The sequence below is a fragment of the Notamacropus eugenii genome, chromosome 6 (assembly GCF_028372415.1).
Source record: "Notamacropus eugenii isolate mMacEug1 chromosome 6, mMacEug1.pri_v2, whole genome shotgun sequence".
NCBI classification, from domain to species: Eukaryota; Metazoa; Chordata; class Mammalia; order Diprotodontia; family Macropodidae; genus Notamacropus; species Notamacropus eugenii.
In genome coordinates, this window is record NC_092877.1 from 97,789,144 (window position 1) to 97,815,888 (window position 26,745).

General features: G+C 36.2%; 1 long non-coding RNA gene across 2 annotated transcripts in view; it reads left to right on the top strand.

The window, feature by feature from the left end:
- LOC140510511 (uncharacterized) overlaps positions 1-26,745 on the top strand; it is a 73,680-nt gene that overhangs the window by 33,796 nt on the left and 13,139 nt on the right. The window contains exons 3-4 of one of the 2 annotated variants that reach the window (XR_011969262.1): positions 17,356-17,412; positions 23,021-23,983. This is a non-coding gene — a long non-coding RNA (uncharacterized lncRNA). Of the gene's footprint in view, positions 1-17,355; positions 17,413-23,020; positions 23,984-26,745 lie in introns of those variants that run through there. The other variant, XR_011969261.1, reaches the window with a different exon arrangement.

Genomic DNA, 26,745 nt, shown 5'->3' on the forward strand with positions numbered 1-26,745 from the left:
AGGTCAGAACTCAATAGAACATTCAATCTTCAAACACAGGTCTCAAGAGAGGCAGAAAAAGATAAACAGAGGAAAAGAAAACTTGTTACTCAATATGGGCAAACTGTTTACATCCTTATAAGGGAAGATAATACTTGTTAATCTTGAGAATTGTATATTTTTTATGCAATATAAAAGGGATATACATGGATAGAGGGAACAGGGACAAAGTAAATGATGTGAAGATAAAAATGTGATTTAAAGGTGCAAAGGAATTGTAACAGTAAATCTGAAAAAGGAGGAGGCAGAAAATGATAAATTACATCACAGGAAGAGGCATAAAATTATATTATAGTAGAGAGAAAGAGGGGAGGGAGAGGACTATTGTTTGAGAGGTACTCTCATCTGATTTGGTTCAAGAAGGGAACAACAAACTTAATTTAGTGTATAAATCTAACTTGCTCTATAGGCAGTTGGAAGAGAAGGGGGAAAGAAAGGGGAGGGGAGGCTAAAAGGGAGAGAAGAAGTAGTAAGGGTAAAGGGGAGTAAAAGGGAGGGGGATTAATGAAGGGAGAGATGAAAGAGAGGTGGTAGTCAAAAATTAAAACTATTTTTTAGGGGAAGTGTGAAGCAAGAACTAAAAGCATAAAAGTTGGTAAAGAGGATGGAGGGAAAGACACAGATAGTAATCATAACCATGAATGTGAATGGGATGAGCCATCACATAAAACAGACAGATAGCAAATGGATTAAAAAGCATAATCTAAGTGTGTTGTTTAAAAGAAACATATTTGAAACAGAGGGGATACACACAGTGTAAAGGTAAAAGGTTGGAGCAGAATATATTGTGCTGCATCTGAGGTAAAAAAGCAGAGTTTACAATCCTATTCTCAGACAAAGCAAAAGCAGAAATACATCTAATCAAAAGAGATAAGGAAGGAAACTATATCCTGCTAAAAAGCACCATAGACAATGAAGTAATATCATTACTAAGTATATATGCTCCGAGTGGTATATCATCCAGATTATTAGAGGAGAAGTTAAGGGAGTTACAGGAAGAAATAGACAGCAAAACTATACTAGTGGGAGACCTCAGCCTCCCCCTCTCTGAACTTGATAAGTCTAACCTCAAAATACACAAGGAAGAAGTAAGAGAGGTGAATAATACTCTGGATAAGATAGAATGGAATGGGGATAGAAAGGAATATACCTTTTTCTCAGCAGTACATGGCACATATATAAAAACTGACCATATACTAGGGCATAAAAATCTCACAGTCCAGTGCAGAAAGGCAGAGAGAGTCAATTAATCCATCTCAAATCATAATGCAATAGAAATTATATGTAATAAAAAAGGCCATGGAAAGATATTGGAAACTAAATAATCTAATCCTAAAGAAAGAGTGAGTTGAACAGCAAATCATAGAAACAATCAACTATCTCATTCAATGGAATGACAATAATGAGACAACTTATCAAATCTTATGGGGCACTGCACAAGCAGTTCTTAGGGGAAGTTTTATATCTTTGAATGCCTACATGAATAAAATAGAGAAAAATCAATGAATTGGGCATGTAGTTGAAAAAGTTGGAAAAAGAACAAATTGAAAATCGCCAAGTAAATATCAAATTAGAAATACTGAAAACCAAAGGAGAGATGAATAAAATTGAAGTTAAGGAAACCATTGAACAAATAAGTAAAACTAAGAGTTTCCTTTATGAGAAAACCAATAAAATTGATAAACCTTTGGTAAATTTGATTGAAAAATAGAAAGAAGAAAACCAAATTAATGATATCAAAAAGGAAAAGGGTGAACTCACCTCCAATAAGCAGAAAATTAAAACAATAATAAGAAATTACTTTGCCGAACTGTATGCCCATAAACGCAACAATCTAAATGAGATGAGTGCTTATTTTAAAAGATACAAATTGTCCAGACTGTCAGAAGAGGAAGTTGAATACTTAAATAATCCCATCTCAGAAAAAGAAATTGAAGAAGCCATCAGTGAACTCTCTAGGAAAAAATATTTAGGGCCAGATGGATGTACAAGTGAATTTTATCAAACATTTAAAAAACAGTTAATTCCAATATCATATAGACTATTTGGGAAAATTGGGGAAGAAGGAGTCCTCCCAAATTCTTTCTATGAGGCAAATGTGTTTTTGATAACTAAACCAGGAAGAGTCAAAACAGTGAAAGAAAATTATAGAGGAATTTCTCTAATGAATATAGATGCAAAAATTTCAAGATTTTAGCAAAAAAATACAAAAACTTGTCATGAGAATAATACATTATGATCAGGTACGATTTATACTAGGAATGTAGGGCTGGTTTAATGTTAGGAAAACTACTAACATTATTGATCATATCAACAACAAAACTAACATTAACCTATGATATCTCAATAGATGCAGAAAATGTTTTTGATAAAATACAACACCCATTCCTATTGAAAACACTGGAGAACATAGGAATAAATGGAATTGTCCATAAAATAATAAGCAGTATCTACCTAAAACCTTCAGAAAGCATTACATGCAATGGAGATAAGCTAGTGCATTCCCAATAAGATCAGGGGTAAAACAAGGATGTCCATTATCACCACTATTATTCAATATGGTACTAGAAATGTTAGCTGTAGCAATAAAAGAAGAAAAAAGAAATTGAAGGGATTAGAATAGGCAAAGAAGAAACTGAATTATCACTTTTTGCACATGATATAATGAGATACTTAGAGAATCCCAAAGAATCAAGTAAAAAACTACATGAAATAATAAACAAATTTGGCAGTTGTAGGTTACAAAATAAACCCACACAAATCTTCTGCCTTTCTATACAATCCAAAGCAAGAGATAGAAAGAGAAATCCCATTTAAAGCAAGGGTAGACACTATAAAACATTTGGGAGTCTACCTGCCAAAACAAATCCAAGGCTTATATGAATGCAAGTACAAAACACTTTTTGCACAAATACAGTCAGATCTAATTAAATGGAAAATCCGTTGCTCATGGTTAGACTGAGCTAATATAATAAAAATGACCAATATATCTAAATTAATTTGCTTATTCAGTGCGATACCAATCAAACTATTAGATAATTATTTTCTAGAGCTAAAAAAATATTAAAATTCATCTGGAAGAACAAAAGTTCCTGAATAGCAAAGAAACTAATGAAAAGAAATGCTAGGGAAGGTGGCCTAGCTCTACCAGATCTCAAATTGTGTTATAAAGCAGCAATTATCAAAACAACCTGGTACTGGCTAAGAAACAGAACGGTAGACCAGTGGAATAAGATAGGCACTCAAGACACAGTAGTCAGTGAATATAGCAATCTACTGTTTGATAAACCCAAGGACCTCAGCTTCAGGGATAAGAACTCACTGTTCGACCAAAATTTCTGGGAAAACTGGATAACAATGTGGCAGAAACTAGGCATCGACCAATGCCTGACACCACACACAAGAATTAAGTCCAAATGAGTGCATGATCTAAGTATAAACATTGATACTATAAACAAATGAGTGGAGCAAGTAATAGAGTATTTATCAGATTTATGAAGATGGGAAGAATTTTTGACCAAATAATAGATAGAAAGCATTATGAAGGGCAAAAAGAATAATTTTGATTACATTAAACTGAAAAGATTTTGCACAACCAAACCAAATGCAACCAAATTTAGGAGGGAAGAAAAAACTGGGAACCAGTTTTTGCAACTAGTGTCTGTGACAAAAACCTCATTTCTAAAATATATAGAGAGGTTTCAAAAGATATGAACAGACAGTTTTCAGAGGATAAAATTAAAGATATCTATAGTTATATGAAAAAATCTAAATCACTGTTCATTAGAGAGATAGCAATCAAAACAACTCTGAGATATCACATCACACCTGTCAGATTGGCTAACATGACAAATCAAAAAGATGATAAATGTTGGAGAAGATGTGAATGAGTTGTAGCACTAACTCATTGTTGTTGGAGCTGTGAGCTGATCCAACCATTCTGGAGAGCAATTTGGAACTATCACCAAAAGGCTACAAAAATGTGCATCCCCTTTGACCCAGCAATACCACTTCTATGGCTATATCCCCAAGAGATCATAAAAATGGGAAAGGATCTCACATGTACAAAAATATTTATAGCAGCACTCTTTATGGTGGGCAAAAGCTGTAAATCAAGGGGGTGCCCATCAATTGGGGAAAGGCTGAATAAATTGTGGTATATGGATGTAATGGAATACTATTGTGTTATAAGAAATGATGAACAGGAAGACTTCAGAGAGACCTGGAAAGATTTATACGAATTGATAATGAGTAAAAGGAGCAGAACCAGGAGAACTTTGTACACAGCAACAACCACAGTGTGTGAGGATTTTTTCTGGTAGACTTAGAACTTCATTGCAATGCAAGGCCTTAAAAAATTCCCAATGGTTACTTAAGGCAAAATGCCTTCCACATCCAGAGAAAGATTTAGGGAATTCAATTGCATAATACAGCAGATCATTTTCTTTTGTGCTACATTTTGGTTTGTTTTATGATTTCTCTCATTCATTTCACTTCTGTGTAACATGACTAAAGTGAAAATGTATTTATTAGGAATGTATGTGTAGAACCTATATAAAATTGTATGCTGTCTCAGGGAGGGAGAGGGGACATAGTAGAGAAAGAGAGGTGAGAGGGGAAAAAAATCTAAGTGATTGTAGAACACTGAAAAGAAATAAAATAATAATAACAAAAAAAGACTAAATAATAATAACAAGACTAAATAAATAATAACAAAAAAAGACGAAAAAAAAAGAGAAAATTTGTCTATTGAAGAATGACTTGAATCCTTGTAAATTTTACCCATTTCTCTGGGCAGCTAGATAGTGCAGTGGATAGAATACCAGTTTAGGAGTCAGGAGGACCTGAGTTCAAATCTCACCTCAGACACTTGACACTCACTAGCTGTGTGACCTTGGGCAAGTCACTTAACCTCAATGACCTCATCCTGGGTCATCTCCAGTCATCCTGATGAATATCTGGTCATTGGATTCAGATTTCTCTGGAGGAGAAGTGAGGCTGGTGACTTGCACAGCCCTCCCTCACTCAAAGCAAAGTCAAGTGCAAGTAATGTCATCATTTCTCTGATGGCATGGTCTTCTTCAGCAACAAAGAACAAACACACCCCTGTTTCTCTACGTATTTGAGAAATGAGGCCTTTATCAAAGGAGCTTACCATAAATTGTTTTCTAAAGATATGCTTATTAACTGCATATTTCTCTCTTTCTTTTTTCCTCTGCTTATTCTCTCTCTCCTTTTACCCTGTCCCTCCTCACCAATGTTTTGCTTTTGATCCCCACCTCCCTCAGTCTACCCTGCTTTTTTTCATACACCCTCCTCCCTTCTCTGATCTCCTTCCCACTTCTACATAGGGTAAGATATGTTTCTAATCCCTACTAGTGTATATTATTCCCTCTTATAGCAAATTCCAATTAGAGCATTTTCTGCCACCACCACCACCACAACCAATCTTTCTCTTCATTGTAGAAACTCTTTCTCATCTCTTTTGTGTGAGATAATTTATTCCACTTTACTTTTCTCCTCCTTCTTCTCCCAGCAGTTCTCACTTTCTCAGCTCTCAATTTTTTTAGGTGTCATTCCATAATAGTCAACTTGCACCAACAACCTCTGTTTGTATATATCGCTTTTAACTGCTCTAATAATGATAAAGTTATTAGGAGTTACAAATATCATTTTCCCACGTACAAAACATTTTATATTTATTTAATCCATTATGATTTCTCTTTTCTGTTTACCTTCTTATTCTTTTCTTGAGTCTTATATTTGAAAGTTAAATTTTCTATTCATCTCTGGTTTGTCCATCAGAAATAATTGAAAGTCCTCTACGTCATTGAATGTCCATTTTTCCCTTGAAGGATTATATTTACTTTTGGTGGGCACATGATTCTTGGTTGTAGTTCTAACTCCTTTGCCCTTGGGAATATCATATTTTAAGCCTTCTAATTCTTTAATGTAAAAGATGATAAATCTTGGGTTTTCCAGACTGTGAATATTTTGTATTTGAACTGTTTATTTCTGTCTACTTGCAATATTTTCTTCTTGACATGGCAACTCTGAAATTTGGTTATGATTTTTTCCTGAGGGTTTCATTTTGGGATCTCTTGAAGAATATGACTGGTATATTTTTTTCCATTTCTATTTTGCCTTCTGGTTCAAGCACATCCCGTGAGTTTTCCTTGATGATATCTTGAAAAATAATTTCTATCCTTTTTTCTTTTTTTTTTACCATGACTTTCAAGTAGTCCAATAATTTTTAAATTATGTCTCCTTGATCTATTTTCCAAGTCAGTTTTTTTCCCAATGAGATATTTCAGATTTTTATTCTATTTTTTTTCATTCTTTTGATTTTTGTTTCATAATGTCTCATGGAGTCATTAGCTTCCACTTGGGCAATTCTAATTTTATTTTCTTCAGTGAACTTTGTACCTCATTTTCCAAAAGATCAATGCTTCTTTTTAAAGGGTTCTACAATAAATTTTTCTCCATTTTTTCCATTTCTATTTTTACTAAACTGTTGCCTTAAAAAAAAAAGATTATCTTGTATCACTTTTATTTTCTTTACCATTTTTCTTCTCTCTCTCATATATGTTTTTAAATATCCTTTTTTGAGACTTTTTAGGCTCTGTTTTTGAGCCTGAGACCAATTCATATTTTTCTTTAAGACTTTGTATATAGGCATTTTGACACTATTGTCCTCTTTTGAGTTTATGTTTTCATCTTCCTTATCACTATAATAACTTTCTATGTCCAGGTTCTTTTTAGAATTTTTTGTTCATTTTTCCAGTCTATTTCATGACTTTTAAAGTTGGGCTCAGCTCCCCAGGTCTATGGAACATCATTCTAGGCTTCTTGCATCTGGGATCTTGGACCTTACCACTATCTTACTGCATCAAAACCACAAGGCTTCACATGAGAACATGAGAACTCACTACTGCTCTCCTGTGCCAGGGGGCATGGGTACCTTTCTGCTGACCTGTTGCATGGAACATAGGGCTTCTCTACTTTTTCTATGCTACCAACCTGCTTTGCCAGAGACAAAAATTATGACTGTTGACCTGCTGCCCCAGGACTGTAGGGTCTTGATGGTGACCTGTACAACAATTTTGAATTCTGTGCTGGCTTTCTAGGGCATGGTCTGCTTCTGACTTGCCTGGATATAGATTGCATTAGACTGCATTTTCCTTTTACAGGAGACTGACTTTCCTGCTGGCCTACTAACTTGTCTTGTGCTAGAAAAAACAAGTTTCACACTTTACTTTTGTTGGTCTTGCAATGTAGAATTTGTCTTGAGGCATTATTTTATAGTTGTTAAGAGGTGAATTTGGGGAAGTTCAGGTGATTACTTCCCTTGTTGTCCCATTTTGACTCTATCCTCCACCAATTCTGCTTTTTAAGGGGTCATTTTCATTACTGTATTTTTGTGCTTCTTTTTCTATTGTCTCTTAATATTTATAGACAGACAGACAGATAGATAGATAGATAGATAGATAGATAGTTATAATTTTTTCCTTTACATTCATTTCTTTACCTAATTTTCCTTCTGCCACCTTTATTTGGTTTTGAAAATAAAATTTAGGGCTTCCATGAATTCTTGTTAGACATGTGCCCAATTCATATTTTTTGAGGTTTTGCTTGCAACTGTTTTGACTTCATTTTCTCCTGAGTTTGAGTCTTGTATCTTGGCCTTTCTTGTTATCATAATAGCTTTTAAATATCATTTTTGTTGTTATTTTCTCACTTTCTGGCCTATTTTTTGATTTATATCTTTATGTTAATTTTGACCTCTGTGGAGGGAGAGTCATTGTCTCAACCTTCAGATTTTTTTACACCACTATTATCAGAGCTACTTCTGGAGGTTTGGAAGCTTTTGATGCTTTCAAGGTGGTATAATCAGGGATAGGTGTGTTCACTGCTTTCTTGATCTGCACTCTTGTTCTTATCCATGAAGGGTCCATGATTCCTTGGGATTAGAACTATGACAGTTTCTCAGGGCCCCTCCTCCCTTGGGAGTGAAAGTAGAATCGAGGGTTGGGGTTAGAATCGAGGTTCCTGATCCCTTAAGACTGGAAGTGATACTGTCCCCCAGGGCTTCCACTGCCTCTTGACTGAAAGTGATCCTCTCTGCCCTTGAACTATGATTTAGAGATTGGTATATGCAATGAAGTTGCCAAAGAGCTTCTTGTCCCACCTGAAGTGCTTTCACAGGAGTATCCTGTAATCTCTTTCTGAACATTTACTCTTTGGCATCTCTGACTTTAGAGATCCCAAAGCTGCTTTTGGTTCTATCACCACCACTTAATTCCAACACTGATGTTTTATCCACATGGGTTCTAGGTCAGTCTCTATCCTCATGTCAAAAATCTCTTTCCAACCTCCTCTGTTTTCTTGCACTGAAAAAATGTCTTACTTTGACCTTTTGTTGGCTCTGCCTCTCAAAAATTTGATTTTCAATATTATTTTGAAGTTGTTTTGAGGGGAAAGTTAGGTGACCTTAACTGAGTGCTTTCTCTGCTCCGCCATCTTGACTCTCCTTCTCCCTCTCCCCTGGGATTTATGGAAAGACATGCAAAAGTTAAACAGAGTAGTTAGCTGTAGATATGTAGGAGCTTGCAGTATTGGAAAGAGTAATGATACTGATGAGATCACAGATTCATTTAAGGAGAGATATAGATCTATGGAGATTTATGGAAATGCATAGAGTCATCTATATCTATCTATATATGAAAATGTGTATACCTTTATCTATCTGAATATATTTACACATAAATTTGAGTGTATAGTGCTTCTTTTGAAGTTGAGCATCAATTTTGATGAAGATAAGGCCAACCCTCCTGCCACAATGCCTAAACCAATAAAATCATACCCTACAGGCTTCTTTGAGGATTTGGAACCTAATTTACCAGTGAAGAAGTAGGGTATGACTCTGCTTTTGGATATTGATACTAAAGTCTCCTAAATGAATGACAACAATTCTCTGAAGAGGCTGAAAAGTTTACCTTCATAGTCAGGCTTCATCAACTTCTACAAAAAGGATTCTTAACCATGAATCCATATACTTGAGGGCTTTTTTAAATTGTTAGTTGCATTTCAGTGTAATTGTTTTCTATTGTAATTCTGTAAAATGTATTTTATTTTACCCAAATAAAGCAATTTTGAGAAGAAATATGTAGACTTCACCAAACTATCAAAGGAGTCCATCACACACACACACACACACACACACACACACAAACACACACATAGTAAGGAATCTCTATTCTAGGCATTTGCTTCAAGAAAAAGTAGAATTTTATAAATAATAAACATATGAAGAATAGAAGGAGGCTTGAGAAGACATCTGAATGGATTCAAAGTGAGGTAAACAGGATCTCAAAAACAATATTCACAGTGGCCTATGACAATGTAGAGGGAAAGGATAACAACAACATGAACTATTGAGACTGAACATCTTGTAATTATGTTGACCAAGCTCAGTCCTCAAGCAGAGATATGGGAATATAGTCCTTTTTCTTTTCAGAACTGGGAGACTATGAAGAAGGAACACAACAATATATTATGAGACTTAATTGATGTTTTGATTAGTTTTGCTGAACTCTTTTATTTTTTCATTCTTTTTTTCTTTCTGATTATAAAGGACAATGATAGGGAAGGAAGGAGAGTCATGCTGCAAGCTTATGATACTCCCTATTTGGGAGGAATATTGTAAATAAAAGAAAAAAAATCAACAAAATTTGTAAGATTTGCACAAGATTCTCTAGTGTCTAATTCTCCAGCAAAGAAACAGGTGAATTAAACAACTAGTTTAACAGGAAAATTATTACCAATAACAGTAGAGCATGGAGGATTCCCACCCCCACAGCAAGAAATGAGGATGAGGAAATTTTCCAGTGAACTGCAGAGATGACTTTATGATTATATTTCCAAAATAAGAAGTCATATTTACATAGGCAGAAAATTCATGTTAATCTCTTACTAGAGAAGATGAAAAGGTTTGAGGAAAGGATTGTTCTCTGTTTAGAACATTGTCTGGGAGATTGGAATCTTCTTAAAAAAGAATAAAAGGAATGTGTAGAGGAAAAAAAGATAATTGGAAAGTGATGAAGAGGATTCAAAAACTTTTCAGAAATTACAACCACTATTCATTCCTGATGACCTCTTGAGGAAACAATTAAAATGATTTAAAAGACTCAGACATTAGCAAGCGTTGCTTGGGGCTAAGAAGACCTAGACAATAAATTGAGAATCAGGAATACCAAGGGTTATCCTATGACAATTTTCCTGGGGTTGTGATGTCTTGACCTTTTTTTGATAATTTTGTTCATTTCTTGTCTGGTGTTCTCATTTATTCCAAAGTTTCCACATTTTAGCTTGAACCCCACTGTCCTTCCCTCTTTTTCCCTATTATCTATTCAACAGTTATTCTTCTGAAACCTGCTGCCCTAAATCTGCTCCATTTTGCCTGTCACTCCCACCCTGCCAGGTTATCCTACTTCAGTATCCCAGGCTAGCCCAATAATTTATCATACATCTTCATTCTAACAATTGCCTTTCCTTTACTATTTTATCCTATTAATGATGACTTCCTTATATTATATGAGATCTTCCCCCTAATTCCACCTCCTAGGACTTGAACAACACTGTATAAATTTATCATCATATCAAATACTATCAAGTCAAGTATCTCTATATACATCTCCTTTCACTCTCCAAACTCTAATTATAACCTGAGTTATTCTTCCCAACTCAGATCACCATCCTCTCTGGTATGCTCAGTTTCTGAACCTCCTACCTCCCAGAAGACTCCCCACCAACTGTTTTTACCCAGTGAAATGTTTTGTTTGTGGCGAGGCATACAGCCTTCCTCCAAATTGAGGGGAGCATCATCTCAATAAGTGATTCTCTCTGGTCCCTAAGCATCACAGGGAATAGAATTCTGAAGTTTTTCCTTCTCTGTCTTGCTCAAGATAACACATCCAGTCGTGAGTAGAAACAAAACAATAGTCCATGTCTCAATTCTCAATTCACAACTCTTTCTGGTACACATCGCATGCCTTGGTGGTCTCTCCTAGCCAGCACTAAGTAGTTTTGATAATTACTACTTTATAATTCAATGTAAGATCTGGTATAGCTAGGCCACCTTCACTTGTATTTCTTTTCATTAATCCCCTTGATATTCTGGATTTTTTGTCCTTCAAGGTAAATTTTGTTATTCTTTTCTAGCTCTATAAAATAATTTTTATTAGTTTGATTGGTATGGCACTGAATAAATAAATTAATTTAGGTAGGATTGTCATTATTATTATATTAACTCAGCCTACCTATGAGCAACTGATGTTTTTCCAATTATTTAGATCTATTTGTGTGAAAAAAAAAATAAATCCATAATTGTGTCCATATAGTTCCTGGGTAGCTTTCTTTCCAAGTAAGAGTTTAGGGGGAAAAAATCCACAATGTACTATCAGGGGCTTAGGGAACTACAGAAATGAATAACTAACATGATAACTTAGTGAAAAAAAGTTTAAGCTTTTGTATTGAGAAATTTACAATCTGATGCATTTTCCAAATGAATGCACTCCTCTCCTTCTGCCCTTACTCCTCAATCCTCTCTTCATTTTAAAAATCATAGACATTTAGAGACTGAAGAAACTTTAGAGACCATGGATTAGAACTTCTTGAGTTTATTGGTGAGAAAGTTAAGTTCCTATTAGAACATTCTACCACTGGCGACCAGTGACTGTGGAGTGCTTTGGGGAGGAGTGAGAAGAAAGACCCGGGTCAGGCAGGAAAACAAGAGAGCAAACTGTTTATTCAGCTGAGGGTCAGGGTATTTAAGGACTGTAACCACAATCACGTGCAGGCTGAGCTCATCCCATTACTTCACCATCCCATGACTTACCCATGTCCTGGTACCTGAAGCAAGTAATGAAGCTTATCTTGCTCCCGAAGCTAGTTCCTGAGTTTCCAGACCCAATTGCAACTTTCTGCAAAGGACATCAGTATCTGCAGGAACATCAGGTTCCAGGGTCATGGAGAACTTTTGCCAGGGTTTGTGTAAGCACGAGTCCCATGGGAACAGGCTTCACCTCAGATGTGGCCTTGATCCCAGGCTCGCACTAGTTTTAACCCTCTACAACATTCTTATAGTCCAGAGCTAGTTAATTGGGAAACCAGTACTTGAACTCAGATTACATCCTAACTAAGTTTTCTGTTCACTTTTCCAACTTTTTTTATGTAGGATGGATTATAAAGTTTACCAACAGGCACATGAAGAACTTTTTGCCTAGAATAAACTATAGGCAGCCTTCCTAGGTTTAATAAGCACTTGGCACAGGTCAAGGCAAGTTTTAGGTGATTAATAAATGCTTAGTGATAGATTGATAACAGAAAAAGAGAGGAGAAAAGCAATTCTATTATCTATGCATTCCTTTATGATTGGCTTAGTCTCAGTTAAGAGACTAAGGAAATAGGGAAATAAAGAATCATTCTGTGAGTAGACCCTGACAGACAGACTTGTCTAAGGAGGAAGGCATAGGTGGTCCTTTTTTTTTTGGCCTCTCTCAAAAGTAAAATTGCTTTCCTTTAGCTTTCGTTCTACTATCTTCAAATAAAATAAATAAATAAATAATTGCCACCAAGGAACCCATCCCATCTTGGAACTGAGACTGAATGGTCTCTGAAGTGGCAGACCTTGGATGAAACTGGAACATTTCCTTATGTATGTTTCTCTCTGAGACTATTCACACTGCACCAGTTTTATAAAGTACATGGCACCTCTGAGGATAATGGCATATGTTCACTCATGTGAGAGATGAGTAGTGATTGGCTGAAATGCAATGCAGATTTAGATGTTAAGGCCCATCTCTTAAGATATTTAATCATGAGAATTCCTGACATGCGTCACTTAACTCCCTGATTAACTATCAAGTAGTTCAGGCCCAATTCAGCATATAACTGCAAGTGGTGATTAGTACAGATGAAAAAGTCTCTGCTTTTTTATCATACTGATAATGAATCTTATCTTTTGCTTTGAAAGCAACTTGTTTTTCTTTTCCTTTTTAATAAACTGTGTTTCTTTTAATGGATAAGCCCATAAACCATCTGGCAGTTGTCTCATGGATCATTAAGAGCACAGGGTAGCTCAGAGAGAATGCCTCAAGTGACATTAAATGCAGAGCATGCAAAAGAAATTACCCTTGATTTTGAAGATCAGATTTTTTTTGTCCAGTGATGCCAGGCCTAGAGGCCTGAGGGCTACCCGAGTCTTACCTTACCTATCATAGGTCTTCAGCTGGCCAAACCGGATAAAAGTATGAGAGAAGAGACTTTCCGGAGTCGAACAAGGGTTAGGCTTTATTCAGGGTCCTGGTTACATGTGCAGGGGGAGCTCTTCCTTAGGAGAGAGAGAGAAATCTCCCAAGGAGGCAAAGATCTTACAGTAAGAGAATGAAAGCAGAAGTGGAAGTGGGGAGAGAGGGGGGAGGGAAGAGCGAAGAGAGGAAAAGGGGCCTTCTGTCCTGTAAGGGCTCCTCAGCGCTAAGAGCGCCTTCGGGCTTTCCTGACCCTACTTAAGCTCTCCTGCCGTATAGTTTGCACCTGAATACTGTGCCTGTTAGATAACAATAGGTATGCTCAGACCTGGGCCAATCTCGAGGGTGGGGAAGCTCTCTCCCATCACATTTCTCACGGGAAGAGGCGGATATGCACGAGATCTCACTCCTCAATTCCCTGCTGTTTCCTGGGGGGCCTCATGAGAACTCTAAGATTTAGAAGCTCCCACCTTTACCCGTCCGAGACTGTTCACATGGAACTGAGCTTACACCCCCAACACAGTGAACTTATCTATACGCAATGCCATTATTTAGAATGAAAGTATGACTAATAAAATAACCTATGCACAGTTCATAGCTGTACATCTTCCATTAGAAGCCTGTGACAGTGGCTAGAGAACCAATCTTCAAGCCAAAATGATATCACATGAATTCCTGCCTCTGATATTTGTTAAGTCCTGTGACCATGGACAAAAACACTTAACCTTTCAGTACCCTTTCATATTTCTCTAAGGCTAGAATTTATAGATAAATTGTCTCCTTACTGGTAGAAGAAGTTGCCATACAAGAAGTCCCCACACTGATTACATTACAGAACCAGAGTCAAAATGAAAACAAAAAATTTCACATCAAAATCATATTTTTTTCATTTTACTATACAGTATTGTATAATTTATAAAATTTTCTTAACAGCACTTTGCAGGAGGTCAAGCAAATATCATTACTCCCTTTTCATAAATAAGGAAACCTCTTAGGGTGGTTAAATCAACTCAGCAAGCATTCATTAAACAACTACTTTGTAGACAGTGCTGTGTTAGGCACTGAGGAAGACAGAAACTTTTGATAGGAAATGCTCTCGCCCTCATGAAGTTTACAGTTAATTAAGGGCAAATGAAACATAAACAATATTTGTAATACAGAATGCTATAGGTAAAACGCAGAAGAACAGGCAAAGGGAATTCTTTCCTATTTCCAAAAAGGAATAGCAGAACAAGGATGAAGCTAAGCCAAAATAATCAAGATCTCTTGATTCTAAGTCAAGTATTCATGATTGACATCAAGCACGTGATGGTCCTATAACCTCCAACATAGGAATGCCTGATAAAAGACTAAATGTCTTCAGGAAATATACTAATACAATTAATCTAATAATTGTGGCAGTCACCATAGTCAAATTTCTTGTTCTGTGCCATGTTCACATCTTCAAATTAGTAGCATGATAGCATACAAAGTCCCTCAGTGACATATATAGGACCATCAAAAATGAGCAACATTATATAGACACAACCACCCAGGAAAGCACAGTGGTTTTCAGTACCATTATTCCTTCTCAAAGACACCAACCTCTGAAAAAGCAATATAGTTATCTAATCTTTAAAAATCAGTGAAGAAACCTTTCTTCTCCCAGTCTATGTGTGGATTACAGGTAGCCTCAATATGGCAAAGGCATAGTGCCTTCTTCATTCCTGCTAGAAATGGAACCTACTTTGCTGTCCCCATAGCTCAACTGACCTGCCTTCCTTAGGGTTATAGCAAATTTTGTATCTCAAAGCATATTTCTTTCTACTTACTTCAAATCTATGTGATTTGAAGGAATAATGTTTACACATGAGAGCTGAAGTGCCATTCAGCACTTATCTTATTTCTTAATAATTGAAGATCTGTTAGCAATGTCCCTTGCTTTTTATAACAATGCCAAACACCCAAACTGTTTGTAAATTGTGGTTTTTCCTTGGCATTCGGATAGCTGTGCTGTGGTGAAATAGTGATTCATATCCTTATGGTATATAGATATGATTCATTCCTTTCCAGCAGATTTTATCATTAATTCATTTTAGATACAGATCCTCTACATTTGGCGCTTCTCTGTCTCAAGTGGGTGCTGTTTCCTTCTCAGCAAAAAATCACAATTAGTGCATCTAAATGGCAATCTGTCATTTGACTGCTAGCGAATGATAAATTTGCAGTTGCTAGGAAACCTTTTGCAAAGACAATATTTTCTAAGGATGGCTATGTAGGGTGGGAGTGGGAGAGTGAATGTCCAAAATATTCAGAGAGCTGTTTTAAACTTACAATTCTAATCTGAGAAAGATATGCTAAATGCCAATGTGTTATATCAACAATACAGGGGAATTTGATACTATTCACATGGTAAATTTATTACTTTCATATATGATTTTATTCCCATTCTAAGCAGATTCAAAAGGAGGCAACTATTATGGTAGATAAAGGCCCACCTTCTTTAGCTGAGAGACAGAAGCCATGAAACATTTTAAAAGAGATTAATGACTTACTGGGTATTGAAGCAATTAGAGAAAATGACAGGACAGTTTAGAGAAATGAACTACGAGAGCTTGGAGAAAACCTTCATTGGTGTGGCTCTCCATCATTGGTTAATGGGATGGAGACCAGCCTGGGCAACAACAGTGTCTAGTTACAGGTCAACAATATAGAAAACTACCTTGCATTGATAGGATGTGCATTCAGTCATCTTCAGATTATGATTTATTTCTAAGGAAAATTTTTTGACACAAAAAAGGTACTAGCTGGTAGATTTTCAAATAGTTTAGAGGAGAAAAAAAACAACCACAACAAACAACTGAATTTCTTTCAGAGAAACATGGATTGATGTATTGATATAGTTACACATGCATAGCAGAATCTTATTTTTTTTCTTTGTGAGGAAAGGAATGAATTATCTTGCTGTTGACTAAAATTACAATTTCGTATCCTAATGTATTTCCAAAAGCAAAATTATTATTGTTAAAAATTATTAAAATAGATTGGACCATGTTGTAGCCAGTCTCCTCCTTTCTATTTATACTGTTCCAACCTTATTTCAGGACCTCCTCACTTCTCAGATGGACTATTGTTATAATTGTTTTCAATCTTATCTGACATTCTTCCAAGAACAGGCATTTGTGCAAATTCTCCCCCATGTCTGGGACTCACTCTCCACACAAGTTTTCCTGATGATTCTTTCTCTGTAAGAACCAGATTAAATGACATCTCTTCAGTCATGTTTTCAGCTTACCAAACATTTATTAAAATGGGCTCCAATATCATTATGGGTCATGGTTTGTTGGTTATTGTCCTTCATTCTCAGAGAGGACCAAAACAATATCACCACATTGGGATCAAGGTACAGTATGTCTGATTATGGCTAAGAAGACCAATATGAGCTCAGAAGACTCCACCACAGGTCTGACAAAAATGATCTTTATGGACCTTTGGATTGGAGATATCTCTAAATTTGAACATATCATATGTCTTTTGAGCTTCTGCAATCTTCCTTTGATTCTTGGAGCACAGCATCTCCTTTGATGTGGGCATGCCATGTCAGGCTATTCTGAGCCACTGACTCTCATGTCTCACAATCAATTTTAAAGTTCTTCAGAGAGACCTTGAGAGTGTCTTAAAATGACCTGGCAACATAAGATATCTGACACTGAAGTCCTAAACTGTCAAGATTTCAAACTCTACCACAGAGAGTACAGCTCTGATGTGCTAGCCACATTGTTTGAATGGCAAACATACTTTTGCCTAAAAGACTATTTTATGTAGAACACATGCAAGACAGTCACTCACATGGTGGTCAGTAGAAGCAATGAGTCAATACTATGACATGGAAGAATGAAAGTTAATTCTATCTTAGGTTAGATTTATTAAAATATAGTTTTAAAAATAGTAAAATGAGAGCTTTTCTGTGTTATGACTTGGCCAGTGTATGTCCTGAAAAATGTTCTCTGTTATGTGTTTTACATTTCAGGAATGGTATTGATGAAGTGGAATGTGTCCAGAGAACACTAAAACTCTGATTAAGAAGGTAAGAGTAATCTAAGTGATGCCACATTAGAATCTTCTGGAAGAAATAGAAATATTTTTCCTAAGAGAATCATTTTTTTTCTTTTCTCTCTCTTTTTTTCTGAGAAGGAACATGACATATTGGTTAGAGAAATTGCCATAGAGTCGTGAACCCTGGTTTCAAGTGTCACCTGTAACATTTACAAAGCCCTTAACCACTCAGTGACCCAGACAAGTCTTTGAAGTTTAAAGATGTACAGTAGTTCCTGATACATTCTGGAGAAGGAAATTCCTATTGCCAGGCTTCACCATGGCCCAGAAATAATGGGTTGGCATCAGACAGTGGCAAGATATAGAGCAAATGTGATAACTTGTCTTTAAATTTTTAAAATCTGCCACATGGGAGACAGTTTAAATTGATGATGAGAAAAGTTTATAAAAAGTAGATTTTCACATAAAATTAATGAAGAATTCTTCAAATAAGAACTGTCCAAAGGTGGAATGGACTATCTTGGAAGGTACTGCTTACCCTCAGGTCAGTAAGTAAAGATTAGGTAATTGGTAATACTAATAATGATACACAATTAGCATTCACATAACTCTTTGAACGTTGCAAAATGCTTTCCAAATATTATCTCATTTTCGCCTCACTAAAAGTGAGTATACTTGGAGGCAGATCTTATTATTATTCACATTTTCTAGATGAAGAAATGAGACCAAGTGACAGGACCACTCTCATGGAATTAGTATGTGTTCGAGGTGAAATCTGAACCCTGGTTTTCATGACTACGAATCTGGTGCTTCACCTACAGCATCACCTATTTAGTTAGCTATTAGCCCTAGGGTAAACAGTTTCCTCTTTCAATTTACTTGACCTTGATAGGTTCTGAATAGTAGCATCCTATTTTTCCTTTGAAAACTAATTTTTCAGGAAATATTTCCTAATGTGGATTAGAAAATCAATAGGAGTTAAAATACTACAACCTTTTATCGACTATGTCTAGGACAAGGCATTTCATTTTTGAATGATATAATAATATCATATAATATAATAATAATAATGTAATAATCACTAACCAAGAAGATATCATGTTTAAGACACTACATTAGACTCTGGAGATAACAGACAAAATGTAAACTTGATGCTTTGCAAGTATCTGATATGATAGAAGGAGATCAACATTTAAACTCATAAACAGATGAAATATAATTTGAGGAGGGAGAAATAACATGAAGAGTTAGTGGCATCAGGAAAGACTTCCTGTAGAAGGTAGCAAGCATAATTGTTCTTTGAATAACAAATACACTATCCTTGGAACACACTGAGATTTAAGGTGATGGTAGGGGCTGGGAGGTAGGGGAAGGGCAGGATGGATGCATATAAACAAATTAATTGAGAGAATGTTTTATGATAGTTAATGCAGTTTTGTCTGCATTATATGGATAGAGTATATGGACAATAAGTATGTGACAGACATGGATATGAAGGAGAATATGATTTAATGAAAATGTGGGTATTGACTTTGGAATCATAAGATAAGAGATGTACAGCTAGAAGTGATCTTAGAGGGAGCCAAGATGGTGGAGTAGAAGGACAGACTTCCTCTAGCTCTCCCTGCATAGCTCATAAAATACTGTAAAAATGACTCCAAACAAATTCTGGAGCAGCAGAAGGCACAAAATGACAGAGTGAAAAAGATTTCCAGCCCAAGACAGCCTGGAAGGTCGACAGGAAAGGGCTATCACACCAGACTCATAGCAGAACATAGCTTGGCATGGGGCAACATGGCACAGACAGGACTGGAGCAGGTTCAAGGACATGGAGTCATGGGTAGCAGCAGTAGTTCCCAGATTTCTCAACCCACAAATGCCAAAGAAAGTTTCAAAGGTCAGTAAGAAAGCTATTTTACCTGGATGATAGGAGACCAAGGTCCTGTTCCAGCCCCAACCCCAGGGTGGCAGCAGCCACCTTGGTAGTAGTTTCTAATTTTGGAGCCCTCAGCTTAAAGACTCTGAGGGAAAGGAGCAGATGATCTGGGTCTCAGTCCTGAATGATGGTCCTGGGATAAGAAGTGCTGGCATAGCAGACCTGATGGTTAAACTGGAGAAGGAATCCTACTCACAGTTCCATGGAAGAAAAGAGTGCTTTTGGTTGCTCACAGACCAGAGCGCAAGGCAGGAGAGCAGTAAACTCTTCTCCCTTGATGGAATCACCTTGGAGGAACTGAGAACTTACAGGTCCCTAGAGATATCTCAGGCAACAACTGCACAAAACCTCTGAAGTCTAGGGTAATATACCCTCCACTTGACAAAGGATTCAAAAGTCAGGTAATTGACAGGGAAAATGCTCAAAAGGGGGAAAATAAGACTTTAGAAGATTACTTTCTTGATGAAAAGGTATTTTCTCCCATCCTTTTGGATAAGTAAGAGCACAGCATTACCATCAGAGGAAGACAGTAAGATAAAGGTTTCCGTATCCAAAGCCTCCAGAAAAAATATGCAATGGTCTCACACCATGGAAGAGCTCAAAAGGGATTTTGGAAATCAAGTAAAAGAGGTGGAGGGAAATTTGGGAAGAGAAATGAAAGCAATGTAAGAAAATCATGAAAAGTGAGCTTCCTAAAGGAGACCCAGAAAAATGCTGAAGAAAATAACACCTTTAAAAATAGACTAATCCAAATGGCAAAAGAGGTCCAGAAAACTTATGAGGAGCAGAATGCTTTAAAAAATAGAACTGGTCAGATGGAAAAGGAGGTTCAAAAGCTCACTGGAGAAAATAATTCCTTAAAAATTAGAATGGAGCAGATAGAAGCTAATGACTTTACGAGAAACCAAGAAATTATAAAACAAAGACAATGTGAAATATCTCATGGAAAAACAACTGACCTGTAAAATAGATCAAGGAGAAATAATTTAAAATTATTGGTCTACCTGAAAACCATGATAAAGAAAAGAGTCTACACATCATTTTCCAAGAAATTATCAAGGAAAACTGCCCTGATATTCTAACCCAGAGGGTAAAATAGAAATGGACAGAATTCACTGATCACTTCCTGAAATAGATCCCAAAAGGAAAACTCCTAAGAATATTGTTGCCAAATTCCAGAGTTCCCAAATCAAGGAGAAAATATTACAAGCAGCCAGAAAGAAACAATTCAAGTATTGTGCAAATACAGTCAGGATAACACAGGATTTAGCAGCTTCTACACAAAGAGATTGAAGGGTTAGGAATTTGATACTGCAGAGGGCAAAGGGGATATAATTAAAACCAAGAATCACCTATCCAGCAAAACTGAGCATAATATTTCAGGGAAAAAATGGAATTTCAATGAAATATAGGATTTCCAAGCATTCTTGTTGAAAAGACTAGAACTGAATAGAAAATCTGACTTTCAAATACAAGAATCGTGAGAAACCTGAAAGGTAAACAGGAAGGAGAAGCATTAAAGTTGAACTGTTTGCATTTCTACATGGAAATGTTATTTGTAACTCGAGATTTTTTTCATTATTTGAGTAGTTAGAGGGAATATATACATACATATGTATATATGTGTGTTTGTACACATATGTGTAAATATGTACCTATATGTAGGTATGTATGGGTGTGAATATATGTGTATTATATATATTCTGGTTTGTATGCATACATGGGCATTTGTGTGTATGTATATAAATATGCATAGACAGAGGGTGCAGGGTGAGCTGAATATGAAGGGTGAATACCTAAAAAATAAAATTTGCTATTGAATGGAATGTACCAGGAGTAAGAGAAAGGGAGAGATAGAATGTAGCAAATCATCTCATATAAAAGAGGCAGGAAAGAAGTTTCACCATGGAGGAGAAGAGGGGAAGATGAAAGAAAATAAGGCTTATGGTATTTGGCTCAAGGAGGTAATAATACACACTCAATTGGATGTGGAGATCTGTTTTACTCTGCAGGAAAGCAAGAGGGAAGGGGGCAGGAGAGGGAAGATAATAGAAGGGGCAGCAAATTGGGGAAAAAGATAATCATCAGAAGCAAACATTACTGTGGGAGGACAGGTCAAGGGAGAGAATGGAATAAATGGAGGGCAGGAGAGGACAGAAGGAAATGTGGTTAGCCCTTCACAACATAACAATTATGGAAGTGTTTTGCACTGTCACACATCCATGACCTATATTGATTGCTTGTTTTCTCAATGAGGGTGGGTGGGGAGGGAGGAAAGGAGAGAATATGGAACTCAAAGCTTTAATAATGAATGTTAAAAATTGTTTTAGCATGTAACTGAAAAATAAGATATACAGTTAATGGGGTGTAGAAATCTATTTTGCCCTACAGGAAAATAGAGGGGAAGAAGATTGAAGAAGGGGAAGTAACAGAAGGGAGGACAGACTGGAGAAAGGGATGGATGGGGTGCATGCTATCCTGGAGTGGGCAGTGGGGAGAGATGGGGAGAAAATTTTGAATTCAAGTTCTTGTCGAAGTGAATGTTCAGAACTGAAAAATAAATAAACTATATATTTAAATAAATAATATAAAATAAAAAAGAAGAGAAGGAAACAGCCCCAAACTTTCAGAACTTAAAATATAACCAAAATAAATAAATAAAAGTAAACCTGCTGTTGAAAAAAAAGAAGTGATCTCAGAAGTCATCTACTCTAACCCTCACATTTTGTAAATGGGAAAATTGAGTGATTTTCCCAAGGTCACATCAGTAGAAAGCATCAAAGCCACTTTTTGATTTCAGTTGCTAAGACTCCAAACCATTACTCTTTCTGATTTACCACATTTGGTCCTCTGACCTAGATATACCTTCTGGATCCAATGCTACCTAGACATGTGATATTGAAAAAAGTTACAGCTTCTGTGATTATTAGTTTCCTCACTTACAAATTCATAATAATAATACCAATCTGTATAAGTTTACTTTGGTAAGTACTTAGAAAGTGGTAAAAATCACATGAAAATATGATCTCTAATTATATTAAACAATTATCCTCCTTCTACAACTATCACTCCACAATTAACATTTAACAAATAGTGAATGGATCTCCAACAGAAGTCAGATTTATTGAAAAAAAGAGTTATATACTTGATATGATAATGCAGTGTTATCATTCATTCACTACTGATTGTGGGAAAATGAGCAGATTTGAAAATGGTGGATATTTTTTTTTAATTTATGATGTCAGACCAATTTCTGATCCAAATGCTTCAGTAGGAGAGTGGAGAAGTTTCCTTCCATTCTTACTATCACCATTTATTGGCAAGTGTTAGCAGGTCCTGACAGTGGGTCACAGATGCATATCAATCATCACTGCCAAAAGAAATCCCATCGAGTATATGCTTCATACTTTTGATTTCACAGATATATACACCATAATCAGAGGAAATTATCACTTTGACTTCTTGGTAAACTGGGAGGGAGGGAGGAATGGATCCAAATTCCAAAGACTTCTCAGAACTCATCTGATTCTTAAGGAAGTAGAACAGGAAAATCTTGTCCTTTTGCTTAGTGTTTAAATAGCACTGAATTTTAATCTTTAGTATATGTAACCATTCAAAAGTTTAGTGGAACTGAAAAAAAACGTAAACCAAGTTTCAACTCAGATGAAAATTTGTTTCATTTTGTTTTTTTCCCCTTGCACAGGCAATGTAAAGAGCATTGTCTTAGATGCTGAAGGAAATACAAATATTGAATAAAACATGATCCAGGCCCTCATGAAGCTCACAGACTAGGATGAAAATATGATGCAACATAATGTAACATAACATAATATATTATAATGTAATATAACATGACATAATATATTATAATATATTGTAATGTAACAATATAACAACATAAAATATTATAATGTAATGCAATATAATATGTATTAAATAAATATAATATAATATAAATAACTCTAATACCAAATTACATTTGTTATATGCAGAAGAAAGCTAGGTGAATCCTCTATACCAGTTAAACATGTGTAAGGAAATCTCTCAAGAATACATTTCCCAGAAAATTTTGAGTGCACAATGTTGTGATAGTTCTAGGGAATTTTATGAAAGATTACAGGATAGATGGGAAATGAAGAAAATGGATGCTGTGGTCAGGGTGATCCATGAGATTTTTCCAGTCCTATTGAAGATAGCTGTCATTGATATTCTTTCCTACTTACATGCCTGACTGAATGAGGCAGCTTAAAAGAATATTCCCCTCTGTGTGATGGAAGATTCCAGATTAGAGAGCTGGGGATTTCTGATATCATGAAATTAAGATAAAATAATAAATGTGTTAAGAGGACATCCTTGCCTCAGCTGTCAACATTGAAGGAGGGTGACTTAGTTAATAGAACCTTTTTCAGTTACTAATTACGCTCCTATACCTTATTAGTGACTTGATAGAGACCAGGGTAACAAAGATGAATCTTGATCTTCATCAATCCAAGATGGGGAAAATATTGTAGGCAAGTGTTAAGGTACATTACCCAAGTGGACAATTCTATCAAGTTTTGCACAATATCCCTTGTTATTCACTAGCAAAGGTAAAGGTTTAGTGGTCCTAATTCACTTAAATGGGGGTGGCAGATAACATAAGAGTCATGCATAGGTGGGTGATAGCTTTGGATGATAAGCTTTGCTTGATTTCAATCTACAAATGTCTCATGCTTCTTGATACTCCTATGATTTTATTAATTTAATTAAACTACTATTTCATCAAATTTACTTTGAAATGATTACGATATGGTTGAAATAGCAAATATAGTTGAATTTTAGTGATTGGAACTAAATAAATTTTCTGGTGGGGGGGTTGAGACAAGTAGAGTGTCTATAATCTGATCTCATGTGGACTCTAAGAGGTTAATAGTGAAAAAAAAAGTCCTTGATGGGGATGCTAATACCCCTATGATAGGTATATATCAAGACAGTCATCAGCTAAGTGATGTATTAAAGAATATATTCCAGCAACAATTTCTGATATTAATAATTCATAAGGTATATATTCTGTGCACTTAGAAATACAATGTACTCTTGGGAAAAGGAAACTCATCACAAAGTTTAAAATCTAGTAGAAAGGACAAATTATCCACACACATAATAACATGAGAAAAAATTGTAAATGTATTTCAAATCCAAAGAGAGAAAATATAAATTCAGTTCCTGCCTCCCTGACTCTGATTTTCATCCTGAACTGAGAGGAGAGAGTTCCTCAGATGCCTGTGTCAGGTTTTGTGAAAATAGCATATCAGAGAAACTGTGTATATTGTTGGACAGAATCACTAAATAGTCACCAAAGGTGTGATTTCATTAAAGGATCTCCCAAGTGAGACAATCCCTACTACAAATGCAGTTTAGCACAATCTCTACAATTTATTGAATTAGAGAGTTGTCCAGAGCCCTGAGAGGATTAGTGACTTGCCTAGAGTCACACAGTCAGGACATGTCAAAGGTGGGATTGTAACCCAGGTATATCTAGCTCTGAGTTTCTCTCTAATAAACTTTCCCAACTTACAGGAAAACTGTAGAATTTTTTTTATTTACTACTGAAAATCTTTAGCATCTCCTATTTGGAGACTGTGGATTATTTCTCTGTGTTTATCTATCTAAGTACTTCATGGAATTAGAGCAGATACAATAATACAGGAATACAAAGATCTATACCCAAACAGAGAGGTATATACATAGAAACACACTAAAGTAGTTTCTCATTGGCATGGGCAAATGTCCAATCCAGCGGAATTTCTAATGATTCCTTTTCACTAGCTTCAGACAACTGTTAAGAACTGCTATAACTCCTTATTCTCTAGGACAAAAGCTAATTACTATCATAGGTTAGGAATAAATTCCCCCCTCCCCCGTTCCATTGCATATTATTTTACAATTAGAAACATTAAAGACATTTTATGCCTTATCTGAAAACATTCATCATTGTTCACATTTAGAGACAAACTGGAATGAAAGGATTTCTGGTCAGTTCTTGTCTGGGCCTTTATTTATTCTAATTTCTTCATATTGCTGAAGCATTGAATAAGTGGATGTGATTGGTACTTTCATATTTATCCCAATCTCCCTCTTCTCCCCTTCTTTATATCAAAAAACTCTTAACATCATCCTCTTTTCCTTTACTCCAGTCTCTGACGATGAGATGAATCTTTCCTTCACCAAGGACAACTCCTCCACATGTCATGATGGCATGTTTGCCCCAGGTTTTGGATAATGGACAAAATTCTCGTGCCTTCCCAGTCACCAATGGAGTGAAACAGGGCTGTGTGCTTGCTTCCATGCTTTTTAGCATCATGTTTTCAGCCATGTTGACAAAAGCTTTCAATGAGGATAGACATGGCATCAAGGTCAACTAGCATACTGATGGTAAATTCTTCAATTTTAAAAGGCTACAAGCCAAGACCAGAGTGGAGGGAGTATTGGTGCATGATTTTCTGTTTGCAGATGATTGCACACTCAGTGAAGCCTCTGAAGCTGAGATGCAACAAAGTATGGATCAATTCTCTGCTGCCTGGCTAATTTTGACCTAATAATTAACACCAAGAAAACACAGGTGCTCCATCAGCCACCACCACACCATCCATATGTGGAACTATTGGTTACAACAAATGGAGAAGTTTTGAATGCTGTGGATAAGTTCACTTGCCTTGGTAGTGTACTTTCCAGGGATGTAAACATTGACAACGAGGTTGAGACATGCATTGCCAGAAGTAGTTCAATGTTTGGGAGGCTCCAAAGAAAAGTTTGGGAGAGAAGAGGTATTAGACTGACTACCAAATTAAAGGTCTATAGAGCTGTCGTGCTGACCACATTGTATGCCTGTGAAACATGGACAGTCTACCAGCACCATGCCAGGAAACTGAATCATTTCCATTTGAACTGTCTTAGGAAGATTCTGAGTATCACCTGGCAGCATAAGGTACCAGACACTAAAGTCCTTGCTTGAGCTGAGCTGCCAAGTATTCGAACTGTGCTTCAGAGAGAGCAATTCCGATGGGTTGGCCACGTTGTTTGAATGCCAAATGCACGTTTGCCAAAATGACTATTTTATGGAGAACTTGCATGGGGCAGGCAATCACATGGTGACCAGAAGAAACGATAGTAAGACACTCTCAAGGTCTCTCTCAACAACTTTGGATTTGACTGCGCAACATGGCACAGGACTGCTCAGCATGGTATGCCCACATAAGAAAAGGTGCTGTGCTCTTTGAGCAAAGCAGAATTGAGAGAGCACAAAGTAAACACAGGCTGCCCAAATTTGGGATATTCACCCCTAATATTAACATGGACTATTTGTGCCCAACCTATGGTAAAGCATTCTGAGCTCGTATTGGTCCGATCAGCCAGAGTTGGACACACTGAAATTTCACTTTACAATGG